Below are 25,591 nucleotides of genomic sequence, written 5' to 3' on the forward strand. Positions count from 1 at the left end.
ATTATGTTTTTAAAAGTCCACTTCAGAATGACAATACTGAACCAACCCTATCAGCTGATAGTACAAAACAGTCTATGGATAAGAATATCTATTTAAAACCTGACAATACTACAAATACCTATATAAAAACCTTGCTATGCTACTTACAATTTTAGTTACTTGTAATTTGGCAAACATTTTACAGGTACAAAATTGGCAAAGAAGGCCTGAGCCTTTCAAACATTACATATATTTGTATTCTACTTGTTCAACTTGCAGGGTATTTTCTGTATTTTGCCTTCAAACATTTAAATAAACAATCACTGCAAGTGCAGGCCCTTCAGCATTGTCTGCCTGAATCAACCCAAACACAGTTTTCTCCACTGCCATATTTCAGCTGACAAGGTAATGTTGGAAATGTGGAAGCTCTTACCTAGCAATATGCATATTTTGGTAGTGTGTGGTAACCCAGCTGGGGAAGAGCTGCATTTAAAGGAATTTTTCACTTGGTTATCTGCACCCACCTTCAGTCACTTGAAAATGGGTATGATAGCATGGCTCATTAGAGCCCAAACTGAAAGCCTAGCAATAGTGCTAGAATCAGTATGATTACTGCCAGTGTCATTACTCTGTGCACTGCAGATTGTTGGTGATCTCCTGTTACAAACACACTGACCCTGTTCCCATGCACACCTGGATTTGTAGCCAATAAGCTAGTGCAACAAGCACCTGAATTACTGAAAATAAAGGAATCCGAAATGCGAAGAACTCTGTGAGTGACCTGTGATTCCTTCACAGGAAAACCATTCCAGCACAGACACCTCCCCATGAGAACCAATTCCATGATTTAATTTTCAGTTTTGTAAGGAATGGTAAGCTTCCTTTTTTTTTTTTTTTTTTAATGTAAAAAAATAAATATTCAATGCTAAGAATCATCTACCAAATTGGGAGGAACTGTTGACTCCCTCAAAGGCAGAGAGGTGCTGCAGAGAGACCTTGGCAAATCAGAGGGCTGGGCAATGACCAACTGTATGAAGTTGAACAAAGACAGGTACCAGATTCTGTACCTGGGATAGGGCAATCCTGGATGTACGGACTGGGGAATGAGATGCTGGAAAGCAACGCTGTAGAAAGGGACCTGGGGGTCCTGGTTGATGGGAAGTTGAATTTGAGTCAGCAGTGCCCTGGCAGCCAGGAGGGCCACCTGTGTCCTGGGGGGCATCAGGCACAGCATCACCAGCCGGGCAAGGGAGGGGATTGTCCCGCTCTGCTCTGCACTGGGACAGCCTCACCTCAAGTGCTGGGGGCAGTTTTGGGAGCCACAATATAAGAAGGATATAAAGCTATTAGAGAGTGTCCAAAGGAGGGCAACCCAGATGGTGAAGGGCCTTGAGGGGAAGCCATGTGAGGAGGGACTGTGGTCATTTGGTCTGTTCAGCCTGGAGAAAAGACTGAGGGGAGACCTCATGACACTCTGCAAATTCCTCATGAGGGGAAGAGGAGGGGCAGACTGATATTCTGCTCTGTGGTGACCAGTGACAGGACCGGAGGGTCACAGCCTGAAGCAGTGTCAGGGGAGAATTATGTTGTATATGTCAAAAGGTTTCTCACCCAGAGGATGGTTGGGCACTGGCACAGGCTCTCCAGGGAAGTGGTCACAGCACCAGCCTGACAGAGTTCAAGAAGTGTTTGGACAATGCTGTCAGGCACATGGTGTGACTCTTGGGGTTGTCCTGTGCAGAGCCAGCAGTAGGGCTTCTGGATCCTTTTCAGCTGAGGATATTCTGTGATTATATGACCTCTGAAAGATTAATCACTACATATAACTTAACTTCCAAGACTTGCTAAGCTCTCCAACATTTTCTACAATGGAAGGGAAATTGAAGAGTTTTATGATCTGGGAATAGCACAGCCGAATCACGAACAGCTGATTTGTGCTAACTATTTGTGATACTGAGTTAAATGGATTAACAGGAACACAAGCCAGGAGAAAATCTGACACTTTTTGCCTGGTTCTTAATGTTTACAGCAATGCAGAAAGTGCCAATTTACAAATGTAGAAGATAAGAGAAATAAGGATGCTCTCTTTTAACCTTATCACTAATGCAACACATGCACACCTGGTATACCTGCCCAGCTGCACAGTCCCTTAGCCTGCATCTGTAGACATCCCCTTGCAGGTGGTAGGCATTCAAAAAATACCCAGACATAAAAATTTTATGCATGCACACTTTCATTTCACAGTTTCTAATATACATCTCTGGACTGGTGTCTCTGGTTAACACATACATACTCTCACCCAGGAATAAATATGAAGAAATACATTACATATTCCTGAAAATAAATGAATGGAGAACTGTGAACTCTGCATTAGTTATAAGTAAACATGGGTCTATAAATCTGGCCTCCTGCTCCTGCCTTGCCCCAAGGCTCCTACTGTGCCTTTTGCTGATCTACAGATAAAATTCCACCATGCAGAATTTTGTACTGGACTGTGTCTTTGCATCTGAGTGTTTTATTAAAAAGGCTTTTTTCTCATCTGGATGAGTATTACCTGATAATAACATTTTCTACATATATGCCCCATAGTGTATGAAGCACGCCTGAATTGTATCATGACCTTTACTACCCTGAAGCACTGTAATATGGCGTGGCCATAACTAGAGAGATGGGCACAGGCTGGTGCTGGAGAGCTCACAGCTGTAAACAACTCACTGGTTTTCAGCTAAAGAAATGCAGATCTGGGCTGGGCAAAACTACTTTTAGGGGTAACAAGGAGAGCAAAGAAGTATCTAACACGAGGCACTATCTATAAAACCTTATCTGTAACATGAAGCTTCAGATCAAGGAGGAAACGGCAAGGTCTAAACGTGTGTTATCAAACATAAAGATAGCCCCAAGCAGCTCCTAGCATAAATAAAAATAAACCATCCTGATGAACACCATATCCTTCCCAGCAAAGGACTCCAGATGCCAATGACATGCCATAATGCTCCCACTGAACCCCATAGACTGAAACTGCCCATTTCAGGACCCGCAGGAACAGAGGGAGGGTGGATGAAACATCAGGAAAAGCAATAGAAACTAAGAAGTGTGTGTATAAGAATTTAGACATTATTACTATTATTATTATTATTATTATTACTGCTACTACTACTACTACTGAAACATCTTTCTGCACAAAAGTATTCTTTTCTGTAATGATTCGGTCTCAACTGATAATGATTTTTGGGTTATACTGTTTAAATTTAACACTAAAAATAAAATCTTGGCTTTATATATAAGGGTCCTTCCTCACCCATAAATAACATTTTGAATACAACACCTTTATCAGAATGTTTATACAGTCTGTTCTTTAAGAACAGTCCCATGATATTACAGAAATAAAATAATAAAAAAACCACCCCCAACAAATAATAAAATGTATTTTAAAGCAATTTTAAGAAAAGGAAACTAAAATAATGAGTTAAACCTACTGACTTCCATGGAAGTCACCACAGCTGCAGCAGTTAGGAAAATGAAGCTTTAAGTTAGGGATTAAACAGTCTTTGGAGCTTCATTTGACTCACAGCTTTGGTAAGTGTGAGTAGTGTCACAGAGAGACATTATCACCTGCAGAAACATAGCTGTAGTATTATTACTGTGCCGAAGAAAAGTAGATTATTATTACCTTTTCAGACTAATGCCAATATCAGGCTGTCAAATACAAACCCAACAAAGTGGCCATTTTACTGTCTAGATTCTAAGAAAATATTGTCCAAAATATTTTGACTCTGTTATTTTAATTTTTTTCCTTACTGACAGGGAAAAGACAACTTAATTTCAGCAATATCCAGAAAACCATTTTCCTAAGAAATTCAAGATGCCTTGTAGGTATATTCCATCTCACTTTACAGCTACACTCACAGTGCAAATGTACAAGCCCATAAATCCCACTTCCCACTCTGGAACATAGGTCGGGCCTGCATCATGTTTTTCCCTGCATGATATTTTCTCTCTGTGGCCTCTGATATCAGTCTGTGCTCACCACTGGGACATGAGTGCCATGTGCAATATTCTTAAAGTTCTCAGCTTATAATTATGCAAAGTTCACTTCATCAGCTTTAGTTCTTATTGCTGAAGTGCCTGTACTGTGCCATTTCTGGGATCTCATTAGGAACAGGGCCCAAAATACCAAATTTGGAATGCATTGCAGAATTTGAAAAATAAAGCCATACAACCATACTGTTAGCTCATACATGTACCTTTCATACTGCATGAACAGATTTTTTTCTCCTTTAAATCCATCAGCATCAGATTTCTAATATTCATCCACTTCAGTGGTTTCCAACCTGGGGGGGATGGGACTGTGGCATACATCTACTCAGTGTGTGCACACGAAGCCAACCCAGAACCAGCAGGCTTAAACCAGCTGCACAGAGGTCTCTAACCTCAGCAGAAAGTTTTGTGGCATGTGCAAATCTAATAAGGTTATTGCCTCATTTCACTCCAGTCATTGAGGAAAGGGCAGCCAGAGGAAGAATTTAAGATCACTGAGGGGCTCATCCTGGTGCTTCAACGGGCAGACAGCACCTCTGATTTCTATCAGCCACCTCATTAAACGCAGAATCACAGAAAAAACCTGAGAAGACCACGGTATTTTGATTATCTTCCCTTTGGTTCTAGCTACCCAGATCAAACAAATGCACATACTCTCTGCTGCAATGCCAGGTGTTAGTTTAAGACCCTATGGTGCAGCTGGCAGCACCAGTTTGGTACCTCTTTAAGTAAAGACATTTTTAGCAATGGTAACCAAGCATCAAAGCCAGACTTTCTGATATGATCTGGCCCTTTTCTGCCATCATCTGAGGAAAAGAGAAGGCATATCCTGGGCAGCCCTGCCCTGACCTCAGGCCAGGACACACAGCTGTTCAGGGGTGTATTGGCAATGCCCAGTGCCCTGGCTGGATGCAGGATTGCTCCTTGGTGTTTTTTGTTGCAGGTTCTGAGCCATGTCTCCAGAGCCCAGAGGATGAGGAGCAGGTGCCAGCAGGATTAAGTTGGGATCATTAGCTGTCTGGGAGGGGGATGCTAGCCCTCAGCAAACCACACCCCATGCTTCATGCACACACAACCCCGCATCCCTCAGCCACAAGCCTCTTTCCACCCAGGGAAAACTGCCACAGAGAAGGTGGAACCACAAATAGAAAACATTAGCAATTAATGGTGAACAAATATGCCATGGTTTTATCTCTCTTCCTGTTTGAATATAGCTCTTGGTGTGTTTATACACGCCAAATATGAAATAACACTAAGAATAATATAAATACTGTTCAGATATAATAGAAGAAGAGGAATAATTCACACTGAATATTTCTGCTGTAAGTAGTGATGACGTATACTATATTTAATGCTATGAACACATTTGTACTTTAAAAGTCTCAAAATAATAAATGAAAACAGGGCAGGAACTGAGAAAATGCATATATGAATGTGTATATGTGTTACAGAAACTGCCTATAGCATTTTTTATTTATTTATTTATTAAAAACTTTTTGAGGTGAAGTGTTTTCAGGTATCTTTGCATCTTGGAACATGACAGACAGATATCTAGGAGAAATCTCAGGAGAGGCAATGCTTTTGTATTTTTGCAAGTGTTTGAATTAAGAAATGAACAGCTGGGATTCCTCTGTGGTTTTTTCTAATTTCATTGCAGTGCTGCAACTTGCAGTGATCTCTACAGCTGAGATCTCTGCAGCTGTGAGCTGCTAAAATTCAAATATATTTATAATACTTCATTCAAACATAGGTAAGAAAGGAAGTCAGCAGCCATGACTAGAACCCACTTTCATGCCTGTGAGATCAAACTTACTGCTCAGCTTCTGTTCTTTGACAAATAGAGGAAGAAAGTTTGATAGGCATTGCTGGTTTTAGTCCTTGTTAAACAAAAACTTACATCTACTCTTAGCGTTACCACCTGTATACTTGAATGGCTTCAGTGGGGCTACTTAGCTCCCACAGTGAAAGATGACATGTTATTCTTCAGAAGATCTCCTCCTTCATGTTAGTACTATCAGCGCTAATCGATTCATAGCTTTCAAGTCCAGAAAATTTTATTTGATCTGGTCATCTGTTTTTGCTTCACCTGTCTGGATTGTTACTGACAATAACGATAACAAAACCCCATCAGGAACTGTGGCACCAAGTCCCTTACTGAAGACACTGCTTCACCTTTTATCACTTAGTCTTGATTTAAAGAATTCAAAATATGGAAAAATCACTGTAGTGGTGGAATAACTGCTTTGGTTGAGATCCAAGCTGCTGAGACAGAAGACTGAAGACAACTTCCAGGACCAGACACAGGTATAGAAAGGCTATCCCTGCACTATATGGCAATGTAAGGCATGAACATACAACCCTACTATTGTTCTCCATCATCTTTGTGCTCTTCCCTCCTCAGTCTTCACTTAGCTTCTTCAGGCTCCTGGCCTTTCTCTAGAAAGACCACTACAAGTCTTTCTCTTTTTCTCTCTTATTTGAGAAAATGATAATGAGACAGCAATAAGTCCCTTTATGAGACTTAAAGCAGCAATGCATGCTTGGCCTTGAATGACCTCTTCCATTAAAAAATCATTACAGAATCCTTCAGTCCATTATCCATTTCTACTTATTTAAAGGCAACAATTCCCAGGCCACATAGGATCCAAACAAGCCCTTTGCACTCTGCACTTTGAATCTACACATTAATGCATTTTGAGCACAAAGCAGTGTATGCACGTCCTCAAAACAGTACCCCTTGTTACTGAACTGTCTGAATTGGTATTTAGCCTTTCCACAAGAAGCTCCAAGTAATCTCAGTATTTCAGTCCACCTAAAATAAGAAATGCTTGCATTTCACTGAAAGTCCCATATCTATGCCTGTTTCCATGAGATGGCACCTCCCTCTCTCCCCCCTGTGACTATGGCTTGGGTATCATCATCAATTCACTCCCCAGAACCATGTAGTGCCTTGATATAGCAGATCTGTTTTGCATAACATGTCACAGATATGAAAATTCCTTCCAAACCTCACAGCTAAAATGGTTATCAAGGCTCTCATCATTTGCTCTTCAGTTATGTTGACACTTTTCCTCTGGCCTTCATGGGTTCAGTTGTTCTCCACTGATACAGAAATGCTGCTGCAAAGACCATTCTCCTAGTCTATTTTTTTGACCATGACATCTTCTCTTTCATACAATAAATTACAGGCCACTTCCTTTCATTCAAATTCTTTTAGATTTTTCAATGCCCTATGTACAGACTGTCTATATGACAGCTACTCCTTCAATCAGTCTGTAAGTTCAGGCCATATTTTTTTTCCCTATTTAGAGATTATTTTTTCCCCTGAGCAGTTCTCTATCAGCTGCAGAGCTTTATCCTGTCTCATTCTTCTCTATAATTCTCTTTTGCTATGACAAAACATTAGGATGTCATGCATTAGGTATCCTGGATTACCTGTCATCCTGACCAATAAAGTTGCTATTGCTTGTACCCGCCTGTCTAACCAGTTATAACTCTTGGATTTTCTTTAGCAATGAAATTCTCTAGGACTGGAGTTGTATTTTGGTTGTCTTTGAGCATCATCTAGCACAACACTGCTCTAGTCCTTATTGATCATTGCTAGTTCCTTGATAGGACAAATATTGCTAGTCATGTGAAGAGTTAATGGCTATCCATTCATTTTCTTACATTAGGAATAAATTGCTTTTAAAAACAAGCCTGTGCACAAGGAAGGACGGACACTAGAAGGTCTCAAATCTTGAAATATGTAGTGACCAGGAACAGCAGTGGTCACCATTTCGTCTTGAGGGCAAGGACTGTTCTGTCCTACAGCTACCCTCTAAGTTTTAAGTACTTATTAGTGTCCAACAGGAGCAAGGTGAAACCACTTTATCCATTCCCGAGGAGTGGCAGGCACCATAAAGCACAGCCTCTGTGCACTTAATCCCAGGATGTCCTAGGAGCAAGTCCACCAGTTTTTCCACCAGGTAAATGTGAGATTTCATACATCTAAGATGACATGCTGAGGTTCCTCTTCATTGTAAATCACGCTCACCTGTTGAATAGCTATTCACAACTGCTGAAAATGCTGATTAAAAAAAGATACTCAAAAGTAAATGTTCTTTGATTTTCTCTAAGTTTCTCCAATTTTTGTAAGATTTTACTCTTTTTTTAGTGTCTTAGTCATGTCTGATCTCAGTTGAGATGAACAGGTAATTCATCTGGATTAGAAACACCAGTGAAAACTTTTCCAGTTAATTCTTGGGTCTGTTAAGCTGATAAATAAAGTGGTAATGTTACAATATTGTGTATCTCTAAAAGACAACACCAACTGTGTCTTGCTCTCTACTTGAAACTTCCCAAAACCACCAGTGAGTTGTAATGGTTTTTCTAACTACCTCAGTGACACACTGTTGCAGTGGGGATCCTGCAACACGCATCTATCAAACCAGGAGTCCCGTGGAAAGGAAATATATATGGACAGACAGATTCTTGCTAGATGTTTCAGAGATGTTTATTTCTCCAGCCGCAAGGCCGGAGCTCTGCCCAGGAACTGTTCCAGTCACGGGACCAAGGGTCCTTCTGCCCGCGCAGGGAACACAAACCAACCAATGGGAACGAGGCTGAGCAGGGGCAGGGAAGCCCCGTGTCTGTGCCCTCAGGGCCCCTCTCCCAGGGCTACACGGCGGGGGAGGGACCCCAACACCTCACCCGTTTTATTTTAATAAAAGGAGAATGAAAACAACTGGATAAACATAACAAGAACAGTTTCAAAACAAAACAAGCCACCCTCCTGAGTCTTTAAATGTCCAAACAGATTCTCTGGAACATCTTAGGGCTGACAGAAGGGAGACAGGACTCTCTGAGCATGCTTTGTGGGGAAACTGAGGCAGGAGAGGGTTTAACTTCTTCCCTCCCCCTTTTCATCCCCCACTCGGCATTGGAAAGGGATTTTTGGGGAAACAATTGGCAAAAGCATGGTTTTGTGAGGGAAACCATGGATGAAAAAACGGATTGGGAATACACTGGGGGTAATAGGACATAGGGTAAAAGGGAAAGGTGGGATTAGGAGAGGGAGACTGTAGGGGGGACTTACAATGGAGATACTGTCTAACATGACTACGATTTTTTGCATATATACTGCCTTTTACAGGAACACCATCAGGCCCAGTGACCTGCGATGCTTGTAACCCTTTTCTCCCTAGTACAATATTAAATTCCACCACCTCTCCATCTCCCAAGCTTGGGATGCATTTTTCAGGGTTATTCTTTTTAATAGCAGTTCTATGCACGAATATGTCTTGCTGGTTGTCACACCTTGTTATAAAACCATAATTTTGCTTAACATTATACCATTTTACTATCCCTAAGATCTTAGTTTCTATGATCTTTTCCTTTTTCCGAGTGGCTGCTGTTTTCTGTCTCGCTGCGTCTTTGCTCTCTCCTTCGGTCGCTCCCGTGTTGGAATTGTCGGGGCTGCTGGTGCCTGCGCGCTCTTCCCGGGGTCGCGTTCGGGGCTGCGCGGGCCGGGCCGGGCCGCGCCGCTCAGTTCTCCGTGCGTCGCCTCCTCTGGTCGCAGCTTCGCTGCCGATGCCGGGCGCTGCATCCACGTCTCGGCCAGGCCCCCGAGCGATGACCCCCTCGCGCCCTGCTCCAGCGCGTGTTTCGGTTCGGCGCGGCTCCGTTCCACCGCCGCTGCCGCCAGCCGCCGCCCGCGCGCCTCCCCTCTCAGTCGGGCATTCCCGGGGCTCGCTCCACCACGCGCTGCACGCGGCCGGGCGGGCACCGCCGGGTCCCGCCGCGCCTCGCTCTGCTGCCGACACTGCGGCTCGCGTGGCTCCGCCCGCGCGCGGGAACTGCCTCGCTGCTGCTCGCAGAGCGCTCGGTGCACGTGGCCTGGGCCGCACGGTCCCTGCGCCAGGCTTCCCTTCGCCAGGACACAGCTGACACTGCTCAACAGTCTCAGTAACTAAATAATATTCACGAAAATATTCTTCCATCGGCATATATTTTGACTCCAGTATTAACTGTGTCCAAACGGTTTTCCAAAAGCCCTTGGTAAGAATTAAATCCCAAGAAACATAGAAAAAGTTCTTAAACAACCATGCCAGGAAGTGTTTCAGTTCTTTTTGAGCTTGAATCAAGCTAAAATTTACAAATCGTTGTTCAAGAATCATTTTAAGTTTAAGATAAATGTCCATATGCGGCTCTGAGAGCCAAGAGTCTTCCCACGGTTCCTCCATAGTTTAGATATGGAATAGCAAAGCAAAACCAAGAAGAGGAATCCAAAGTTTCCAGGGTTTACTCACACAAATCAGTCGCTTAGGGATCGGGGATCGTTCTGCTCTCAATTCTCCACCATTTGTTGCAGTGGGGATCCTGCAACACGCATATATCAAACCAGGAGTCCCGTGGAAAGGAAATATATATGGACAGACAGATTCTTGATAGCTGTTTCAGAGATGTTTATTTCTCCAGCCGCATGGCCGGGGCTCTGCTGAGGAACTGTTCCAGTCACGGGCCCAAGGGTCCTTCTGCCCGCGCAGGGAACACAAACCAACCAATGGGAACGAGGCTGAGCAGGGTCAGGGAAGCCCCGTGTCTGTGCCCTCAGGGCCCCTCTCCCAGGGCTACACGGCGGGGGAGGGACCCCAACAACACACTTTATGAAAGCAATTTCTGTGGTGAATAGGATAAATGAACATTCACTAATAATACACAATACTTATATTTACAGATATCCTGAGACTACAGCCTGCTGTCAAGGGAAATCATGATGGAAAAGTCAATCTTTCTGGTACCCTAGAAAACCAAATATCTGACTACGATGTGGAGAATAATAATAAATTTAAAATATATTGCTGTATAATCATCTTCAACAGTATCAGAACATTACAGAAGTACATGCAATGAAACACATACCAGTGCATTGTGAGAAATATACCCACATTGCAGCTGAAGAGTAAAATGGTATCTGGAGCATTTCAGGATTTGTAAACACTGCTAATACCATTTGTACCTATTTGAGAACAGCAAGCTCTATTTAGAGTTCCAAAGTCATTTTGCATTAAGACAACTGTCTCCAGGTAACTTCAGCTGTATTAAAATGTATATTGTTCCTTCTCTTTCCAAATATCCACATACATGAATTTCCTTGTTGCCTGATATTCAAATTTTTATGGTGTTTTTTAGTATTGCCTAAACCTGAGAAGAAACATTTGCTGTAAAATACCTGAGCAGGTATTTCCTCACTGTAAGCTCTGCAACACAATAAAAATGGTGTTATAGAAATAAAGAGCATCTGGAGCAAGGGAATTACTGTATGTTGTTCACTGTAGGTGGAAAGTAAATCAGCTGCATCAACATTAGAAACGGATGACTGAGGAGCCACTCTGCTGTGGACAAAATTCCTTCAGATTATATGTGCTCTAAAGAGTTTTACCATCACCTGTTCTGAGGCCCCAGAATTTGGGTCTGGTTCCAAAGAGAACTATAAACTCGCCCTTGGGTATTTAGTATGATCTGAAGTGGCAGATTTCAACCAATGGTCTCAGTTTGAAACTTTCATCCAACTTGTTTTGGTTTAGGTATAACTAAACCAAATAGCTTGTGCAGGGTTCAGCTTGCTGTGATTAAGGTAGTGAAACAATAATATTACATTTCCATTGAAGAACAAAACAGCATTACGTGCTACATTTGACTAATATTGAAAAACAATAGAGCCTAGGAATATGACTGAAAGTAAAAACACTGAATGCATATGGAACAGAGAGAAATGTCTCATGAATTTAAATGTGGGGTTTGCAAATAAGTCAATGCAAATTCCCTTTTCCTTAAAAACAATGTAATAACTCTTTCCAAAATTATTCTCCTCTTCATAACTTGTGCTAATTAATATATCAGTTTTAATATACAAAGAAAGATAAAGGAAACTGTGTGCAAATGCTGTAGGAAGAAAAGCTGACTTTACAAAACATGGACATCTGTACTTAACTTTTTGTTTTGGGGACAAGAGTAATATGGAATATACTTGGTCTTCCCAGCTCCCTCTTGTTTTTTTAAATTGAAGTTCAAATAATTTTCTGTGTCCTGAGTTTTAGCCTTCTAATAGGACCACCACCAGCAGCATACTGTCTGCAAACAGAACTTCATTTCCTGAAGGCAACTTATCCCATTCCTGAACCCCACCTCCACGCTACCCCTCCACCTCCAGTTTTATCCTCAAAAGCTGTGGTGTGGCCATTAGGCACATCTGTTCCAGGAGCTGAGAAAAATGAGAAAACAGTAAGTCTCCCAATGTAAATACAGGTCTACTAGTTTTACTATTTTTGTAAAAATAAGAGCAACACAAAACTAGTGTGCTGCTGGGATTACTATACTGTATCTTTCATAGAGTGCACAGCATTACATTAGTCACTCGCTGCAGTTCACTGAGATGAAATATCCTCTTATTAGAGAGACTGTATGTCACTTAATAGTTGCAGAATTATTTGCTTAAGCTCTCCTCTTTCCTATCTGCTCTCCCCTCTCTAAAAATCCATTCATTTTCTTATCCCTTGAGGAAGTGATGCTAGTACTCTCTGTATGTTATACATACATAAATTACATCCCTTAGAGAATGAACAATATCATAACCCAAAAGTATAGTCTTCAATGTGAATAAAAATTAGGGAAGATAACTCTTTTCTACAGCCTCTCTGATACCCAGTGCAAAACCTCACTTCCTGAGCCTGAGAGAGGCAAAATGCAATTTCAGCTTTTTATACTGGAGCAATAGAGCTTGCCTTTGCCAAGCATATGCAGAAAACATGAACTTCATCCTAAAAGGTTTTCAGTGTTTAGAAACCTCCTGGGAGAGCTTGTCAAAAACACAGTGAACCAAGTTCTAATTGCACAAACTCACCCTGGTCTTGGCAAACACAACTGTTTGGTCTGAATTTCAACTGTTCCCATCAAAATCCTTGGGAGCAGAGAAAATGTTATTAAGGTGTCTTTTTGAATCTCAAAGACAAAAATCAAAGCCTGGTAGTATGCAATGAATTACAGTGTTCTCCTAGTGACATTTGAATCTAAATATAGCAACTATGCTGACCATAAGGTAAGACTGAATTGAAATTAAAAAAAAAAAAAAAAGACAGATGAGACAGGGTGAGACAGGGTAGACAAGCTCAAAAGATTTGGAAATTCAGTCTAGATAAGAAACCATATATACAGCTCTTGGCAGAAGGTTATCCAAACTAACAGATGCTTCTGAAGGATGTCCTCCTGCAACCCTCCTATTTAGTCTTTACTTTTGATCTTCAAGAAATTCCTTTTGCCCCTTGCTGCTGATGCTACTTTTGGAAGACAACTTGCTAATTTCCATTCAGAGAGAATTTTCTTTGAGGAAAATCATAAGTGCCCCATGAGCCACTCTTTTTGGAAGGGAAGATGATCTTTTACACCATCTGTTGCTTCAGAAATTTTGCTTTCTTTCACCTACCCACATAACCTTGTATCTCTCTAACCTTTGCCACGAACAATAGCACTTATGTGCTTTTCCCTTTACTGTCTTTTCTCCCACAACTTCCTCCGTAACATCTACAAGCGACAGACTTAATTCAGAAGTACATATTTTTAATTTTAGGAACTTTCCTGACAAAAATTTTGGGAAATGATATGTTGCCTGTTCCCAGAGACACTTTTACAAGGGCAGTAAGCAGACACAGTATCTCGCCTGGAGACAAGTGCGTGGCTTCCAAACTTAGAAGTGTAACTCCAAAACTTTTAATTATTGCCATCAATGAATCAGGGGAGCTACATTACAGCAGCTGAGTGATTACTCTGTCAGTCTGATTAACAGGCCAGGTGGGGTTTTAAAGCAAGGTTCTGCTTGTGTATATGCATGCAGATAAGAGGTAGATATTTGTGTTTTCTGGAGGAGTTTCAGTTTAACTAGTCAAAGCCATATAATGGACACAGTTACTGAAACTTTCTGAACAGGAAAGTATAGAAATCAAGCATTATTTTCAATAGTTTAAAGAAATGCTAAATCAATTTTCTCATCAGAGGAGCTGCTTTAGAGCAATTCACCAAGTCAAGATAATGAATGAGCTTTCTTTCACAGCATTCCTCAAGGAGGAATTATCCCAAATGATATGGTTACTTAGTGCGAACATTTATAAAGGGACAGTCATTATGCGAATTATGTATTTTACATAATTTATTTCAACTTTCAGTCTATAGCAGCGCTTTTATCTTTCTTTCATTCAGCGATAAAAAAGGCATCAATTATAATTCTCCTAACATGTCTAAAGAACAAATGTCTGCTGTTGAAGTTGCTGCGCTCATTCAAACATATAATTATTCATCAGAAGGTCCTGGGCAATCTACATTCACCAAAATAATGAATAGATAAAAATTGCACACTTAAATGTAGCAGTTTAGGTATAATAGAAATGCACTACAAAACATCTTCAGAGATGTCCTGGTCTGTAGCAGTGCTACCTACTGTGTGTTGACATGGCTGGGTACTTCAGCTGTTAATTATGCAGATGCGCTTAGAGCCCAGAGAACAATAGACTTGCTGCCATGTTTTTAAAAGAAAACACAGACCATGCTTTGATGATGTCTCCCCAGACACAGTACATTTTTACTGAGGTTTATCTAGCTTGCATGTACAAAGCACGGTTTCAAGATATGCAAGTATGAAAGAAATATGAGCAAACCAGATCATAACAAGTATTATTGCAATTTCAAAGAATCTATAATCAGAGTTGGAGAGTTATAATGCAGGGAAACAATTTAGAACCCCATGATAGGTTATTACAGGAATGTCCTATTTAGAAATTAAAGACTACTGGGCTGTTTGTCTGCATCAGCATGCCTGACAGCAGAGGTTGGCCAAATAGTGTGATCTGCCCAAAATGAAATTTCACTAGATTCTGCAAGCAAAATTTCAAAAGCTGAGTTGGTAATAAAATAACATTTCTCATGTACTATAGTGGAGACCCGCTAGACCCTGCAGATGCTGAAAAGAGCTGAAAGCTCCAGCTCATTGTCTTTCTACTTCAAATCTCATTCACAAAAGACAGACTTCCCTGATCTAGGCTACAAAAACCATTGACCAGAAAATAATTTTTTTTAAGTTTTTGCTCAAGTGAGCCATAGAAGATTAGAAGCTCCTGAGGAATATAGCATAGGGGGATACAGGATGATCAAGGAAACAAAATTAATTTTAACATTTCCCTGTCTCCTTGTATTCTTGACCAATATAAAGATTGATCAAAGTATTGAGTACTCCTTAACAATCACTTAGAATGACCATGCCTTCTGTTAGAAACTCAGAATAAGAACTTAAGGAAACAGTATTAGTAATTAAATGCTCCTTCCTAAAATATTCCTGAATTTTCTCCCTCTCATTCCCAATTCTCTTCTGAGTTTTCCTGCATGCAGTCAGCTGACAAACTTTTTGCTTTAAATGCTGAGTCAAAATACGAGGAAAATATCTCTCATTTAACTCTTGTAGCAACCATTTAAGAAGCAAGCACTACTACTTCCTTCTGATAAACATACTATTCCAGTCTACATTGCCTCATACCTAACTCTAAATACTTAATTGTTTCCTGTGAACTCCTACCAGATACATGGAAACCCTTATGCTAATAAAGAGAGTGAAGCCCCATGAAACACATTCTTTGACAGAAAAGAGAGTTATTAGGGGCTTGCTACTTAATTGGGACTAATGACAACAACATTCTACTTCCCTGGAAAAACACGGAAAGTGTTCACTGATTTTCATGGTATAAGGGCAATTACCAATCATATAACTGATGTCTGCATTTATCTTTTTATGAGTATGATTCTGCACAATGATTTCTACCAGAATTTGTTACCTTTTGGAGCTAAATCACCAAGGAAAACTAAGTGCATGTTCTCATTCTGACTTTAATGTTATAGAACTCTATGATTTAGCCACAAAACACAGTAATAATTTAATTTACTTTTCTTATACAACCTGAAGGCCCATCTAGCCTGTGTGGTTCTGTGTGTGGCTATACAGACACAGTTATTCCATCCCCAATAGAACTTGTAGTTTAGCTATTGGTTTTTAAGATTCTCACAATTTTTCTGAATTTCCAGGAGCAATGTGTATCTTATAAACAAAGAACCATTAATTGACATAGTAGATAGAATGCATTTGCTGGATAATACTGTCCTGACAGATTGCCTCTCACTGTCCCAGTGAGCAGTACTCACTGAAGCACTCTTTGCAGAAGAAACATCAGAATTGTGTATATTTGCATTGGGACACACTGTAGAAATTTGTTTACCATCTCTGTATGGGGAATAAAAACTTCAATTTCCAGATCTTTTGACAGTTCAAAGTTAATTATACCTACAAGCACTGTGTAGAGGAAAAGCGAGATTGTTATGGCTAAAAAAATGAATGCAAAGATTAGGTTGAGAAAGATTGCATGGAAGTGGCTACATAACAACTCTGTTTGGACTCTGAGCATCACCAATATGAACTAGGCATTTTGTCAGCAAATCAACACAGTTGTGTCAAGCTGGGGTCCCTGTCTCAGTGAAGGCTAAAAATGGAGCCAGGATGCTGGAGCACAGTCCTGTAGAGCTGGGAAAAGTCTCACCTCTGCTGATCTGAAATTCAGCAGGTCAAGGGAGCAGAGGCTGTTCTTCCTTCCAGACCCCCCCCCCACAGAGCGACAGAGTGAGAAAACTCAGTTCTTAGGCTCAGAAACAGGCATCTTCCCAAAGTGTGCATCACTCAGCATGCCTAAGTGTCCCCCAGCTCCTAGACCTCATCAGGCTCTAGTGAAACTGCCAGTCTCGGAAGAGAGACAGAGCATCCTCCAACCCCTTTTTTTGCAGCTGCTGCTGGCAGGACTCTGAGCTGCTCTCAAACAGGGACTGAGCTGACCCTGCACAGCAGCCAAGAGACAGAGAGCCAGCTTTCCTCTAATTACCAATCCCAAGTACTCTGTGTGCAGCTGGAGCTAGTCAAGTACAGCTTGAGCTAGGCATCTGGACCTAAGGGAAGATGGAGGCAGAAGGGCACTTGGCTCTGGATCTGAGACTGAGCCTAGCAGGGACTATTTTTTAAAATTAACTTTAATTTTTTTGTCTTTTTTTTTAGAATTCTGCACATAGCACAACACAGCAGTAGGTGGAATCAAAGTAAAGATATTTAAACCTTTTTCTGGTTGTACATAGCTAGAGCACAACTTTGTATTATATGCAGTGGAACAGGTTGCCCAGGGAAGTGGTTAAGTCCCCATCCCTGTGATGCCTGAGATGGCCACCTAAAAACAGAGACTAGACAAGAATAAGGGAATAAAGGTAGGTATTTCTTTGAAAGGCCTTCAAAGGTACACCCTGGGGAGTCAAAAGGCTACACCCAAGATGGCCCCTGGGTCACGAGTTCTTCACACTTTTAAAAGTTTGGTTCATTTACATATAAGGGTTAATTGTCCAGTTATAACCTCAGTTCATGATGTAATTACCCCAAGTTTGCCCCCCTTCAGAGGCTTTTAGTTTACACATTTTGGGGCCTGGTGTCCTTGACGTGGAAACCTAGAGAGGTTTGTTATGTCTAACCAGCATGAGAGACCAGCAGCTAACAGGCCACAAGAAAGTTCAGAGTTACACATTAGGCAGTACACAAGCTTTAGTGGTGGACTTGGCTGTGTTAGGTTAATGACTTGATCTTAAGGGTCTTATTCTACCTAAATTATTTTATGATTCTATCATAAACCCTGTCCTCCTCCCTCCCCACCAGCCCTCTTGAAGAAGTTGAGCAGAAGGATTGGCATATCCATGTGCAGCCACACAGCCTGGGCCATGCTGTGAAAGGAAATGACCACAGAGACACAGGTTTGATAGGGAAATTGGAATAGACTACACAAAAGGAGTGGGAAGAGGGGAGAGACTTAAATCAGGGAAAGAGGGTAGGGATGAGAGCAGGAGGCTGGGACTGGCTGGCTAAGGAAAAAGGGACCAAATTAGGGAGAGAGAGAAGGGGGACAAGGAGTGATTTTGGTTTCAACAGCAGCTGCAGGGTAGATGAGTAGGATTCACTAAATGCGGAGCCTAGAAATGAAAGACATGGAGACTGAAAGCTGGAATTGGATATAAGTATGTCACAGAACCAGACATGAGGAGGACCCAGGATGGGGACAAAAAAGGAGACACAGAGAGAGGATTTTGAAGTGACAGGAAGGAAAATTCACTTGGGGATATGATCAGAAAATGTCAGTGCCTCACTGGCTCTGGAGTTTGGACTGGTCACCATGACTCTAATTATCACCACTCTGTCGTTAACAAGCAGATGTGAAATCCAGAGGCAAAGTATGTTTCTCCTCTTTCTTATGAACTGTCTCATTGAAAGAAGAACCATACACTGCTGTTAGCAGTGCTAACATGGCAAAACATGCTCACATGGCAAACATCCCTGCAGGGGAGGTAACAGTTCCAGTACCCTGATAAGACACATTGGATTCATATGGCAGGCTTTTGATTTTGAAATTGCTATCTTTTTGTAAAAAAAATCAGATTTATGCACACAGAAGGTCCTGCATTAAGGCATCTGCCTGAAGATTTCAATGGTAAAGACTCAAGAACAATGAGATATCAGGCTAAGGTTATCTGTACCTTGTGAGTAGGCATGGTACAGTCCTTTCTTAGTTACTGGATTATACACAGTCTGTTGCAGAAGACATAACCTTTTTTCATTAAAGAGTATCTAACTTATGATTGTGAGGTGGAAATATATAGTGACAGAGACCCCTGTAGTTCTCCTGCACGCTGCATCTGCTGCACAAGCTGGAAGGTGTGTGGGAAGAGGGATGTAAATGCAAGAGACAGCAGCAGATGTGAAAACATTTGCCTCCTGTTACATAAGTCAATTTTTTTTTTTTTTTTTCTGGTGGTATTCCCTCCCCATCCCACCTATGCTTAGATTTGTTCAAGTGGCAAGTGCTCATGGCTGGTATTGAAACCAATGAGAGCTGGGCCTTAATATATCACCACTGGGGAGAAGAGGAAGAGTTGACAAAATATCCATGGGGAGAGCAAGAGTCTTGTAGTGCATGGCACTATCCAGATAGGACTGCACTGTACTCCTTTAAAATCAGCATAAAAAAGTAACCAGACTTTTTATGGAGCTAGATATATGACAGTTATAGGCACCATTCCAAGCAAGCAAAGAAACTGCTTTTAAAATCATTTGAACGCTACAAGAGAAATAGGGCTGTCAATATAATAACAAATAAGATTACATCAAGTAAATATGTGGCTCTGTCTATTACTAATGAAATAATATGCTAGACCCTCCTCTCTCAATTAGGTAAATGCTCAGATAAAAGATGGGTAATAATATGAATTTTCATAATAATGTCCTCAGACATCTCAAATTAGGGGCCCTTTGGCTGGAATTTTTTTGTGCCTCAGTATAAAATGTGGACAATAATGGACAATACTACTCCTGTTGTGAAGGCTATTGTGAAGATAAATACATTAATGCTTAAGAAGCCCCTAGGAAATACAGCGATGAGTGTCACAAAAAAGTCCACAAGGAAATGAACGATTTCATCTTCATATCAAGGTTCTAATCATGTGCAGTAAGTAAGGCCTGAGGCCACAGGCTGCACAGAAAAGGTAAACCAAAATATTGAACAGCTTCTCATTAAGTGAACACCATTCATCCAGGGCAGCAAGTGAGACAGAGATCCTGTGGAAAAATGGAATGTGAATAGATAATTAAAGATTGTATCATAATGCATGCACAAAATAGGGGTGAAAAGTTTATACTGGTGACTTAATTCTGACATCTAATTCCTGAATGCATGACACTGCAGCTTCAGTAGTGTTGCATTTTTAACACCATTTTTTATGTGTCACTGTGTTGCTTAAATTATCATCTGCTCATTTCTGATATTAGGCTTGTTTGTGTGATGCTTTTCTTTCTCTAATCCCCTGTATTTAGAACACATTGTCCAGATATGAAAATCTTTGCAGCCTGACCTTGAGGAATAGTAAAAGTTTGTATAATTTAGATTAGTGCAGTAATTGTTTGGCCCAGATGCCAGAAATATCCCCAAGGGTATTTAACATTCATTCAGAAGATGTAGCTGTTGTTTTTCAACTTAAGGTCAGGACAAAAGCACAACTTACAGCCGAAAGAACATGCTGCAGTGCTTGTCTTGGAGGTGGCAGTTGCAGGTGGCTGGGGCACCACCAAGCAGCTGCCTTCAGAAATGTCACCCGGCAAAGTCTGGGCAGCTTTCTCCAGCACACAGTCTGCAAAAACCAGGCCAAATCAAGACCAAAAAATGTACACTCGTACTCCTGACATGGAACAGCAATCCTTTTTGTTTACTCTAACTCTAGCTGTCTGATAAAGCAGATCACTTAATCACTTCTTTTCTGCCACCTATTCCTAAACAGATTGTGTGATATACATGGGATCAGTACTGCTGTTGAGAATTACTTTTTTCTCCACTTTGGGCACATGGTTCTGAAGTGGAATGAAATTTCATTATATGCCCAATGCGTGCTGCGCATTGTATATAGTCAATCCCAAAAACCACCTGAGTGAAACTAAAAGTAAAGAGCCATCCAAGAAGGATTATAGGATTATATCCTTAAATCCATAGTGAGATACATTACAAAGTGGTCTACACTGTTTTCTCATTTTCATCTATAGGCAACAGAATGGATTACCTAGCCACAAGTTTCCATCATTTAACTCCGTGTGTGGTATGTGATGCGGGAAACAACATCACAGCAAAGCTCAGTGAGAACTGATGGAGAGTGAAATTGAAGCTGGGTTTATGTGAAAGGAAGAGTTTCAATGTCTCCCTGAAAGATGAAATAAAATCACAGCCAAAATGACCATTACCAGCCAGAACAACTACAGTGCGGTCTTCTGACTTACTGTATCACTAAATTATTGCTGGCAGGGGTGCAAGCCATGAATGCACTGAGAAGTGCAGTGCTCCAGAGGCTTCTACGATATTCGAAAAAGATGGAAACAGAGTTGGCCAGGATAGAAAAAAAGCTTCTTGAAGGTGATGGCCAAATTTGGCTGGCCAAAGCAGAAAAGCAGCCCTGCCAGCATCACTGGAACCATACAAGTACTTGCCCAGGAGTGGGGCACCACCAGCAACTGCCTTTGGTCTGTGCCTCCCCCTGTGCCTCTGGTGCACCGTAAAGTGCTGTTGGATTGAGGGAGACCATTTCAGGGGATTAAGGCAGATTCAAGTCCTTCTCTCTGCTGATGTGCTGCCCTGCACAGCAGGACCATCCTGCTGCCACCATTACCTTTATGCAGAGACAGGGAACTGCTTGCAAATATCTGCTATGAGCTGGAGGTGGCCAGGCTTGGACTGCTGGGCCTGGGCTTCTTTCTCCCTTATGACCCTCCTAAGTGCTTCAAACCACTCCCAGCATCAGGCTGCCTTAGGACACACACTGTCCTCTCCAGGGCCAGTTCTGAAAGCAGCTCTTTAATTCAGCTATTTTCATCCAGGATTAAATGGATTCCATGCCTGCTGTGACTGATTTCAGAAGCTTTGACAGCTCCACCTTGCCTTGGTTGCTATTGGATAACCTCCTCCATGCCTGTGGCTGCCCTCTCTGCTAATGAAGTGGGAGATGAAAGCACATGGTACCATCACACACTGCCTGAGACTCTGTCATTCTGGCATTAGAGGTATCAAGCCAAGTTCAGCGTTGCCGGCTACTGCAGCAGTCAAACAAGTGCTGGGGACAGTAAGGTGAAAACTAGAGCTCCTTCCCAGTTTGATCAACATCACCTTTGTCTCTGTTCATACCATTCCAACAACAGTGATGATGTGTTGATGTGCATACAGCACCCATTGGCTCAGGCAGGGATCTAAGGAATCTTAATGAAAAATTATATTGCAAATACTATCTGAGTCCTAGGAAGAGACAAAGAAGAGGTTAATTTTTTGGGGACCAGCCAAGGCGTAGTACAGTCCAAAGTCAGCTGCAGCACTCTACTGAGACCATTTGGGAGACTCTGTAGACATGTTGATTTACTTGTTTTGCTGCTCCAGTGGGAAACACAGATTCACACTGTGTTATGCAGTCCTGGTGCCCAATCTCTCTGTCAGATCTGGTGTTATTCTGGGGTATCTCCTTTTCCTAACAAGCACTACAGGACCGAGAAGAAAGCACGGTCAGATTCCAGAAGAGGGAAATTTTTTAGCTTCTGACCTCTAGGAAACTAGAAACCTGGTTGACTGAAGGCCACACTTACACAACAGCTATGATCCAGAGGGACATGATGTCAAACACAGTATAGCTGAGTAATTAAATGGTAGTTGAAACTCAGAAACCATCGCAGCTATAATTTCAAATCACTACAAGCACTAGGGAATACCTCCCCTCCTCTATACATATGAAAACAAATTATTATTGATGGGCTCAGTAAAGTCTGGATTATAACAGATGCAAAAATATCTAATGTATTTGGTACCTCAAGACACTCAGTGATTCTATGTCTGTTTTGTTATACAAATGAAAGCAGCAGCTTTGTAGCATATTAGAAAAAGTCAGAGGCAATAAAAGTAATTCAGTCTTTTTGTTAATGTTTCATATTACAGCCCTCAAACTTTTCAAGAAAGTATAAAATCTGCCATTCAATCAGCTTTGCAGAAATAACGCAGCTAGACTAACAATATCAAGCATATTTTTGCTTCTTTTCCCATCTGAGGTTTGATTAAGAGCAACCAAGCTAGTCTTCCTCCCTCTTCTTACTTGAACTCAGTACTGTGGATAGGTGGATCTATCTACAGATAGGTGGATCTGTATGCTCTGTACAACCTGTCCCTAAGTCTTGTATATGCAGTATGCCATGTAGCTAAATGTAAGATATGGACAGGCATAACACTTGTCACAAGGCAGTGCTCTGTCTAATGAAGGCAAACCAACGTTTATCTTTCTCCTTTTCATTCACTGCTTGCATTTAAAAATTGCAAGCAATTCTATCACTTAGAAAGAAGCTGAACCTGTTCAGTCTCATCTCAGATTTTTCATTTTCAGATGAAAGTCTGTGTAACACTCATAACAAAGCAGATTTCTACAGTAAAATAATACATTCACAGAGCATTGCTGTGAAGAGTTGAAATTATCTGAATGTCACCATTACTTTTATATAAACATAAATCACTCCAATATACTCTTAAGCAATACAATATTTCTCAGACATACACCCCACAATAACAAAGCCTACCACACACTTACAGCAGAATCTATGAAAAGGCTCTCCTTGCTATTAAAGATGAAAATAGTCCTGTGAAAGACTTGCAACTTGCAAACATTTCCAGATTTTCTTATTCCTATAAGTGCATGGTTTTTTGTGAGTTTGGGCTGGATATGTTGGTTTCCAGGGGCAGTATGTGAAAATGCTGGGTCTACTTTTGGACAACTGCTTTGTTATTTCAGGCAAATACATGCCCTGCCAAAGAAGGGCCTCAGTGTCACAATGTACCCATTGTCAGGGTAAAAGGGAATGACTGTGACAAATGAGAAGCTTTTTCAGCTAATTCATTTTGTGTGTAGTCATCTCAGAGCCAAGAGGCTCCAGCTGGGACTGGTGCCTGATTACACTAGAAGCTGTACCAAGTCAGACAGCTTCCTTCACTGAGCACCTTGGGGGATTAAGCAGACAATCACACAACTAGTGAAAGAAAAGAACTACAGTTGATCCTTTTCCACAAATGAGGAACTAAGTGACAGAGCTAAAGAAAGGGCTCAGCCCTCAGCCAGTGTAAATTGGCACAAGAGGATTCAGGTCAGCACAAATACACCAAGTTACAGCAGCCGAAGAAAACACTGGGGTTGAATTTATGATGCCTGAGATAAATATAATGCATCCGAGCAAGATTTAACCATCTGCAATCAGTAAAAAGGATGAAATGTACGTAAAAATACTGTACTTCACACGTCTTCTTTAATAAAATCCACAGCATAAAATGATGGCACCAGTTATCAAACTAGACAAGCACAGAATGATAACACTGCAAGGAAAACCAGACTGCTCATTAAAATGGTGAGGTATATAATGTGCAATAAGGGACAAGATGCCCCCACCTTTTCTCAGCACAAAATTATTTTGCTTATAATTTCTTTAGTCCCAAAGTAACTGAAAGACTTGAAGAAATAAACTGTACTTTATAGTGGGGTCTGGCAAGGGGGCAAAAGAAGGTTTCAAGGATTTTTAGAAGGAATTTTTACATCCCATTGGATCTTCAAAATATTTCAACAGAAACTTCTGGGTTTTAATTACACATATCAATGCTGCACTTTTTGCCCCTCATCACCCTTTCACATTAACACTACCTACACTTTCATTAAACTCGAAAGCCTTTTCCTTTAAAATAAAAGCATTGGATTATCAATGCATTATTTCATTCTCTGACATATAAGTATAATACATTTCTATTCTCTTTGCCTTGTCCTCAGAAAACAACAAAGTGAAGGAGGTGTGGAGGCTTCATGCCCTGGTTACTCAGAGCCTCACTTCCCTGACAGGAGATGGGCAGGGACATTTCACTCTGTAGGACACTGCACTTCTGTGTGCTTTTTCCTGAGCTGGCCATTTCTGGGACCACACTAACTTGTCCCTCTTAGTACACAACATCCAGGAAATAACTTACTCCCTTGTTACCAGCCACAGGGAGATGATACAGGAAAGTTAAGAGAGAACAGATGCCTGATGGATGAAAGTGGAGCTCAGGAGAGCTACTGTTCTGTGTTCAAAATTGAAAGGTGAGAGACTCGATATCGGTCAAAGCAGTGACTCTCAGGGAAAAAAAACCAGAGCACTTTGGGACCAAGAAATTCAGTGCAGCTATAAATCCATAAGTAGCAGCTGTAGGGGCAGATTCAAGAAAAGAAATCTAGGATAGGCAAGAAAGATCCACATCTGACCCACTACAAAGAAATGCCCATGGTGCCAATAATGGCATGAGAAACATAATTTTTTTGGTTAAATGGTATTTAGGAATATACTCAGGTATGTCACTGGAATTTCATAGTAAGTACAAATGAAGTGAAGCTGTAGATCAATACTGTTCCTTTCTAGTCTTTTAATTCAATTTTATTTTCAGGATTATTTTGAATATTTTACATCAGTACTGATAAGGAACACTTCCACAATCCATAGATAGATGAGGATGTAGAAAGGACAAAAGAAGAGGGAAAAGTCTTTACTGTGTGAGAGACTGCAGGAAGGAAAATCTTTTACTTGCTACAGAAAGGTTTCTTCCAAAGTTACCTCACTTGAACTTGTCCCTTCTCCTTCAGAGACCTGAAGGCCGTGGGAGATACACTTCAACAGAGCCAGCCCTCACAGCAGGATCCTTCGGCAAACATTGCACAATTAGCTTAGTACAAGCGTGTCTTCAAAATGGTTATCCATTTCTGTAATGCTGGTTGACAGGTGTGTCTAAAATCTGCTAGTGAAAAGCAATATACTCTGAGTGGAATGAAACACTCCACATAATTCTGACAAAAGTAGTCCAGGGTATATGGCTCCTCCCTGTAAAACCTGCAGGCACCAGTAATG

General features: G+C 41.2%; 1 protein-coding gene across 7 annotated transcripts in view; it reads right to left on the bottom strand.

Moving 5' to 3' along the window:
* The window catches only part of TMEM117 (transmembrane protein 117), a 204,677-nt gene that overhangs the window by 12,993 nt on the left and 166,093 nt on the right, over positions 1-25,591 (bottom strand). The gene's annotated exons all lie outside the window — the stretch shown is intronic.

The sequence above is a fragment of the Corvus moneduloides genome, chromosome 4 (assembly GCF_009650955.1).
Source record: "Corvus moneduloides isolate bCorMon1 chromosome 4, bCorMon1.pri, whole genome shotgun sequence".
Taxonomy (NCBI): domain Eukaryota; kingdom Metazoa; phylum Chordata; class Aves; order Passeriformes; family Corvidae; genus Corvus; species Corvus moneduloides.